This window comes from Bidens hawaiensis, unplaced genomic scaffold (genome assembly GCF_021521415.1).
Source record: "Bidens hawaiensis isolate Kalapana, Puna unplaced genomic scaffold, B.hawaiensis_p1.1 tig00017856_1, whole genome shotgun sequence".
Lineage (NCBI taxonomy): Eukaryota > Viridiplantae > Streptophyta > Magnoliopsida > Asterales > Asteraceae > Bidens > Bidens hawaiensis.
Window position 1 is genome coordinate 454,218 of NW_027492693.1, and position 8,592 is coordinate 462,809.

The window sequence follows — 8,592 nt, forward strand, 5'->3', positions numbered from 1 at the left end:
AAACACAATGATAAACAAAAAGACACACTGGTCTTTTTCACTCAACATTGTGTCTGTTTCGAGTTTTTTTTTTCTTTTTTTTAAGAACGAGGAAGACGGTGGAAACATTTTTGTGTTTTTTACTTTTTTTGTTTTTTTATTAAAGACAAAATAGCAAAAGACGTCCTTTACGTTTGATCGTTTTTTCAGTGGTCGTCCTTTAGCAAAAGAAATTTCAGAAAACATACTTCATGTTTCAAATTCCTTTCATGTTACGCCATTTGACACTAACTTGGTTAACAAAATATTTTTTGTTATAAATAATTAGTTTGTCAAATGTAATGATCTAACTTTTGGAGTCTGGACAGGTTAGTAGGCTTTATGCATTAAAATACATGTTTGAGAGATGGTTTTTTATGAGATGAGGTTATGATAAAAACCCCTAATTCAAATGAAAGGGTAAATAATAGTGCATCAGATGTAAAGTAATAAGTAATTAATTACCCATGTTGGCATGATCTAGTTATATAGTGGTGTGATGTTTACCCTGTAAAAATAATATGGATTCAAATACTTGTAAGTGAAAGACTAGATGGTATTTAACTGTTAAAATTAAAAAGTAATTAATTTTCACATGTACATATATATGAAATATAAACCTGTTTACCTCATAATTAAATAAAAGAAACTTAGAAATCTCTAAAATTGAAGGAAAGTATTCATCATCATAATGAAAATTACATAATTTGTGGCTGACAATTTATGTCCGAATGAACATGACAGCAAAGTTCTTCAATTTTCACGGGATTGAATATCCCATGCTTATAAAAATTGGATATCAAAGTTCATGTTTTCAATCTTTTTTTTTATTATATATAATTTCAAGTTTATTGTTGTAGCTATACATAGGTACAAATTCAAGATAAGTTGTGCAAAACATTATGTTGTAAAGGAAGAACATTAACTACCTTAAATGGAGCAACATACTTTGGCTGTTACAATGATATAAGAAAAAGAAGACAAAAACATAACTTAAGTGGGAAATGGTCTCGGCCGGTATTGTTTGGTGTTGGCTTTTACTTTCACTCCTGACCATTTTTCAACATAAGTCAGTAACTATTACTTTCTACACTCATGTACGACATTACTTTGTCTCCATGGATTCTCTGATTTTATTAAAAATATTCATATTTCTAAATTTTATGTCACGCAAGATAAGATGTATAATAAATCAAAAGGAAAGGAAAGGAGACGATGCATACATAGAACTGGTTCTAGTTATTTATTTAATTTGTGATTAAGTGCTAATTAAGAAAATCAAATTTGAATCGTTTTTCAATCGCATTGAGCTTAGAGAACTCATAATTTTATCATCTCAGGATATATATAAACACTACATTTTATATCATTTTTTAAAGACATATCTCACTATAGCAGAGGTGTCTCTTCCAAAAAGTTATAACATTTGCCATAGCTCATTACCCAAATTCGAATTCCCCTTACATTCTGTCCATATTTCAAAACGTACACATATTTCAAAACGTACAAATGAGCTTTGATACAAAACAAAAAAAGCCTAAGAAAAAAACTCCAAACCACCTACCATTATATTATGTTTATCAACTTGAAAGTTGAAACAGCCCCTAATAGTAAAATAAGTGTGTTTCAATAGTTGGTGGGGACTGATCACCATCTTTTGTCAGTACCGAGTCTCACAAACCAAACCCCTTAAAGAAGGAGAAAAAAACCACAATCTTTTCACCCCAATCTTTCCATTTCTTAAGATGAGGTCAATCATGGCTGCCAAAACCCCTCAAGATTCTTCCTTTTCTTTCTCAAGAAGATACTTCCACTGGAAAAAGAAACCTGAAGATGATGATGACGATGAAGAGATCCTCAATTTCCATTCATCATCATCATTTGCATGTGTCACCGAGGAAGATGACGACCACCCGGTGCCCCATGCGACACCAAGGAGAAAGAAACCGACCTTCGTGTCGGTTTCTAAGCTCCGATCGGCTCTTGCTTTTAGCAAGAGCCGGTCTGGTGGTCTGAAAAAGACCACGGGCACCCTTTTTGGGTATAGACGTGGTCACGTCCACGTCGCGTTCCAAGAGGACCCGAAGCTTGGCCCGGCTTTCCTAGTGGAGCTAGCCACCCCGACTAGCTTCCTGGTTCGAGAAATGGCGTCGGGGCAGGTTCGGATTGCCTTGGAATGCGATAAAAAGAGTGAGGTTAAGAAGGGTTTTAAGCTGTTGGATGAGCCACTTTGGAGGACATACTGCAATGGCAAGAAATGTGGTTATGCAATGAGGCGTGATTGTGGGCCGGATGAATGGAAGGTGTTTAATTCTATTGGACCGATTACGATGGGCGCCGGAGTGTTACCGGGGGGTGAGGGTGAAGGAGAGTTGATGTATATGAGAGCAAGGTTTGAGAGGATTGTGGGATCAAAAGATTCTGAAGCATTTTACATGATGAATCCAGATAGCAATGTAGGACCAGAACTTAGTATTTATCTTCTTAGAGTTTGAGATTTGGATCTTAAATTTTAGCTAATGTAACTCAAGGTTTGGTTCTTCATGTATGTGCTTCTTTTTTTGGCTAGCTAATATCTAGATTTTAGAAATCATATATGTAATACACCTCAAATTTTAAAAAGATCGATCTATTAGTTTGGATGTGTATTTAGTGGTTAATGTTGTTGTATTCTTAAATTTTGAAAATAATTGTAAGCTATACCGCAAACGAAAAAGTCTATAGAAGAGGAGAGGGTTGTTGGTTTTGGACCAATCACTAAATAAACTTAAAAGAAGGCAACGTTAACCTTGTATTCTTAGATGCACGGAGTGGGAAGTTTTCTTCACCCATGTCATGTTGCTGCCCAAATCCATCCATCCTCCTTTTACTCTGTTTGCCCTAATAAGTGATGACAGTTGGTCAGAAAACTAAATTAATTAATTTTAATAACTCATATTTGTCGACTTATACCTTAACAAATCCAATGATAATCCTATCTTTCACCTTTTACCATTAACTTTATGGTGAAATCTTTTCGCAGATTATAATCATTTTTATATTTACAAGTTCCAAATAATGGGTGTTTGTGTGATGTAAAATTGACCGATCAATGACTCCTTTAATCATCATCATATATTGACATGTTTCCTTGCATTCATTTGGAAGTGAGTGTGGCAACGCACGCTTGGCTCAAAAACCGGTCTTTGTGGATATATAAGCAAGCTTAGAATATTTTAAATTTATAATCCCAGCTGTAATCATATCCAAATATTTTAAATTCGTCATATAAAGATCAATATGGTATATAATGCTTTATATTTTCACTATTATCGGAAACACGTATTGCTTAAGATAGTTTGTAAAATCTATATTTAAACATAGTTGTTCAATTTTATGTCATAAAAAAGTCATATCCAAACCTATAAAGTAGGAGAAAATCCCTATAATGTCTATATTACCTTTGATGTCCTCAGTCTACCCTTGCGACTTTTTTCTTTTCAAAATGTCACCCCCAACACGAGGGGAGACGATGATGTTAGGCGATCAGATAGTGATGTTTAATTCAAATTAAAACTCGCCGCGCAATTATATTTTAGTAATATTGTCGGATGACGGTGTTACACTGTCAAATCGGCACAAACACGAGCGGGTTTTTTAGATACATAGCGGGAAACGTAACGACTTGTGATTAGATATGAATACTGGCACCCACCCATCTAATAAAGTCGAGTCCACTCGTGTTTGGGTGGACATTTTTAGAAAGAAAAAAATGCCCACCGGATATATTAAGGAAATTAAAAGATAATATGCATGTTTTATGGATTTTTCCCAAATGTTAACTGTGATCACGAGTTACCATGCATACATTGTTTTTATGTTAACGTCAAACTCTTAACAGGTTGAAATTTATTAAAAAAAAATAAAGGAAATATGTTGATGTCATTAAAACTCTTACTTAACAAGTTGAAATTTATTAAAAGTAATAAAGGAAAAAAATGATGATATAAAAAGAAAAACCTGTATGTAGTAGTATATCACATCGACGGAACCTTGCTTGTATAAATAAATAAATAATTGACCTTTACCGTTATTTATTCCAATTTCTAAAATATACAAAATATAAACCAATTTATGATTTTAGTAGGCTAAAACTAGATTAACATTATATATATATTAATTTGAAAGTTTCTATTACTCACAAAATGTTACTGTACTAACGTGACAAGTTTTCAAGCGTGTGGTACAACTCCTTAAAACGTTAATGTTGGCAGCTTCTGATTGTTTGATTTGGGCGTTGCTTCTGATTACCCCACCTTTCCACGAACTTTTCTTCATTCTCCATCAATTGTCACCTAATCTTTGATTCCTGTCTCTTGGTTTTCCACCGTCTGCCACCATTAGCGTCGATTGTTACCGGGTTTGATTTACGAACCATAGGCAGTGATCGTGTGGTGGTGGCGGTGCTCCGGTGTTGGGAAGTCATGGCTGTTAAATTTAGGGTATATGACACCGGTTGCCGCTGATTGTAACTGGTTTCGATCTACGAACCCTAGGAGACGATCGTGTGGTGGTGGTGGCGGGGCTCTGATACGACCCATAACGCAAACCCAACATTGGTTCTAGCCCAATCCTCATGGCCCAAGAGAGACATCAGAGTACCAGCCCGTTTGTTGGATTAGTTTGTGGCAGCCAAGGAATTGAGTCAGCAACCACCTTGCATTAATTAATACCATGTTTACATGATTCAGCATGCATGTAGGTAGTGGTAGCAGTTAGTCACGTTTCCCGATTTCAAGCTAGAAAAATAAAGTGAATTTCTACTATTTAAAGCATTGTAATTTCCTTTTTGAGATATGAGAAAAATTGTTCCAAAAAAACTTCCTGTGTTCTTGATCTTAATTCTTGGAGAATTATCCACTCTACGGGTAGCTAACATTGGTGCTTTCATTCACGTCTCAAGCTTCCATCATGCATCCGCGTAAAGACATTTCATCTTCCGATGAGTCTTCACCGTCCATTGCCGACCAACTCACCATCCTCATCAACGCCACAACCACCGCTTCCACGACATCCACCAAAACCGTCAACAACCTGATCACTCTTATTCAGACCACCCAAAACTTAACCACAAAAATTGATGAACTAACCAACCATATCACCACTGCTAGAAACGGTGACCAATCACCACCACGTCACCGATCACCCGTTTGTCACCGTACCCCTCCACGCCACCGTTCCCCTCGCCACAACCGTTCCCCACTGCGTCGTATTCCCCGACAACCAAAAATTACCCTTCCCATATTCGACGGATCCAACCCCCTTGAATGGATTTTTCAAGCCGAAAATTACTTCTCGTACTATCAAACACCGGACGATGAACGAGTCGAACTTGCTGTTTTCCACTTCGTGGGAGACGCTCTCTCTTGGTACAAACATCAAGATGATAACGACCTTTTGCACACCTGGATCGATTTTAAAACAGACTTGGAAATCCGATTCGGCCCATCCTTTTTTGAGAATCACGAAGCTACACTATTCAAACTCAAACAATCCTCCACCGTCGCGGCATATCAAACCGAGTTCGAAAAGATAAGCAACCATGTCGTCGGTTTGCCCCAACAAGCCCGCAAAAACTGTTTTATTTCGGGACTCCGTCCGGAAATTCATACTGAATTGGCCATTCACAAACCATCAACACTACACGCCGCTTACGGTTTGGCCCGCTTGGTTGAAGATAAACTATCCCTTGCCTATAAACCAAAATCCAATTTTTTTAACAAACTTACCAACAATACAGGAACCCCACCATCCACTTCCCCATCGTTAGCAACTTCCTCCAGTAACCTTAATTCCCCACTATTACCAACTATTCCCCATTCACCAAACTATCACCAGAAGCCCTCATGCAATGTCGTAAAGACGGTTTGTGTTTCAAATGTCCCGAGAAATACTTTCCGGGTCATAAATGTTCACCCCCACAATTCATGCTTATTGTCGATAACGATGACCATGATGATCCTACAGACACGCAAACAGAAGCACCACTTGAAGAGAATCAAAACAATCCTTCATGTCACTGTCAAACGCTGCTTATTTTGGCATTCACTCACCTCAAACACTTCGAATTACGAGGTATATTAACGGCAAACCAATTACCATACTCATCAACTGTGGTAGTACCCACAACATCATCCAGCCAAGAGTAGCATCCTACCTTCACCTTACCACCAAATCTATTCCACCTTTCACGGTGATGGTCGAAAACGACGAACACATTGACTGCCTAGGCTATTGTCATTCAATTACAGAAACACCATTTCACTATACCCTTCTTCATTATGCCGGTTGAAGGAGCTGATGTTATTCTCGGGATTGGCTGGCTGGGGTCACTTGGACGATTGTCAGCGGACTTTTCGATTCCGAAAATCTCATTCAACAAAGATGGAACCAACTGCACTTTGATTGGTGAACCATTAAGCAAACATCTTTCCTCAAGCTCCTTATGCACTCTTTTGAAAAATGGTTCGGTGTCTTCACTACACACCCTCACTTATTTACAACCCCATGCACCTGTACACCAAACCACCATAATCCATGCAGACACTACAATTCACAACCTCATCACCCAGTTTAAGTCCTTATTTGAAGAACCTAAAACGCTTCCTCCAAACCGAACCCAAGACCATCATATTCCACTATTCAATGAAACCCAAACTGTGAATGTCAGACCGTACCGATACCCGCATTACCAAAAACAAATCATGACTAACCTCATTTCCAAAATGCTTTCAACTGGTGTCATACGGCCAAGCCAAAGCCCGTTTTCATCTCCGGTTCTACTCGAAAAAAAAAAAGACGGTACATGGCGCTTTTATGTCGATTACCGTGCCTTAAACGCTGTCACTATACGTGATAGATTTCCTATACCGACCATTGATGAACTGTTAGATGAACTGCATGGAGCAACGGTTTTCTCAAAGATAGATTTACGCTCTGGGTACCACCAGATTCGTGTCGCAGAAGACAGCGTTTCGAACGACCGACGGCCATTATGAATTTGTTGTGATGCCCTTCGGCTTATCTAATGCACCCTCAACGTTTCAAGCTACCATGAATGATCTGTTCTGTTTCGTCCTTCGTAAGTTTGTTCTTATTTTCTTTGACGATATTCTCATATACAGCAAGGATTTACAACAACATTATGATCACCTTCGATTGGTTTTCAACACACTCTTGTCTAATCAATACTTTGCAAAACCATCGAAATGTGTCTTTGCTGTTAATGAGGTTTCCTTTATCGGTCACCGTATTTCCAGCAAAGGGGTAGCCCCAGAACCCGATAAGATCCACTCAATACAACAGTGGCCATGTCCATCATCATTCACAACCTTACGTGCTTTTCTAGGGCTCACAGGTTATTACAGAAGGTTCGTTCCAAATTTTGCCGATATCGCTTCCCCATTAACCAATTTGCTTAAAACCAAAACCTTCTAGTGGAACAACTAGGCACAAAAATCATTTACCACACTCAAATCCAAATTGGAAAACCTGGTCACCTTAGCCCTCCCAGATTTCACCCAACCTTTTGATGTCACAACTGATGCTTCCGGAGTAGCTATCGGAGCCGTCCTATCACAAAACAACCAACCCATCGCCTTTTTCAGTAAGAAATTATGTCCCACAATGCAAAACCAATCCACCTACACCAAAGAGCTATACGCGATCACCGAGTCGGTCAAAAAATGGCGCCAATATTTGTTGGGCCTTCATTTTCGCGTTTTCACGGACCACCATAGTTTAAAGCACTTGTTAACCCAAACCATCCAAACACCCAAGCAACAAAAATGGGCAACCAAGCTTATGGGCTATGACTACGAGGTGATTTATAAACCGGAGAAAGAAAACATTGTTGCAGATGCGCTGAGTAGAGTTGAGTTGAACCTTTGTTTGGCACTTTCACATCCCACTGCCACTTGGTTGGAAGAGCTGAGAACATGCTTCAAAACTGATGAGAACGGCAAACAACTGGTGGAAGCGATCACCAAGGACCCGGTGAGTTACCCTCTACACTCTTTTCGTGATGGCCTTGTATATCGCCACAACCGTATCATGATACCCCCATTACCTCGGTTACGCGAACAACTCTTGAACGAATTTCATTCATCGTTCAACGGGTGGTCATTCGAGGATCACAGCCACAACCAAAAGAATAGCAGCAACATTTTCGTGGGTTGGTCTCCGTAAAGACGTCACGACATTTATAGAAAAAATGCCATGTTTGTCAAGCTATCAAATACCCCACCCAAAAACCTTTCGGATTACTTCAACCCTTACCAACCCCAGAAGCACCTTGGTTGGATATTTCAATGGATTTCATTACCAATCTGCCTCTGTCAAAAGGCCGAACTGGTATATGGGTAATAGTTGACCATCTATCAAAGTTTGCTCATTTCATTGCACTTCCAACACACTACACTGCAGTTTCGTTAGCTTCATTATTCATGAGGGAAATTTACAGATTACATGGTTTGCCTAACACTATCGTATCTGACCGTGACCCAATCTTTGTGAGCTGTTTTTGGGCTGAATTGT

The 8,592-nt window shown here is 38.7% G+C and overlaps 1 pseudogene; it reads left to right on the plus strand.

Moving 5' to 3' along the window:
* The first annotated feature begins 1,763 nt into the window (after positions 1-1,763).
* On the plus strand, positions 1,764-2,536 carry LOC143554837 (protein MIZU-KUSSEI 1 pseudogene; annotated as a pseudogene).
* The last annotated feature ends 6,056 nt before the right edge of the window (positions 2,537-8,592 follow it).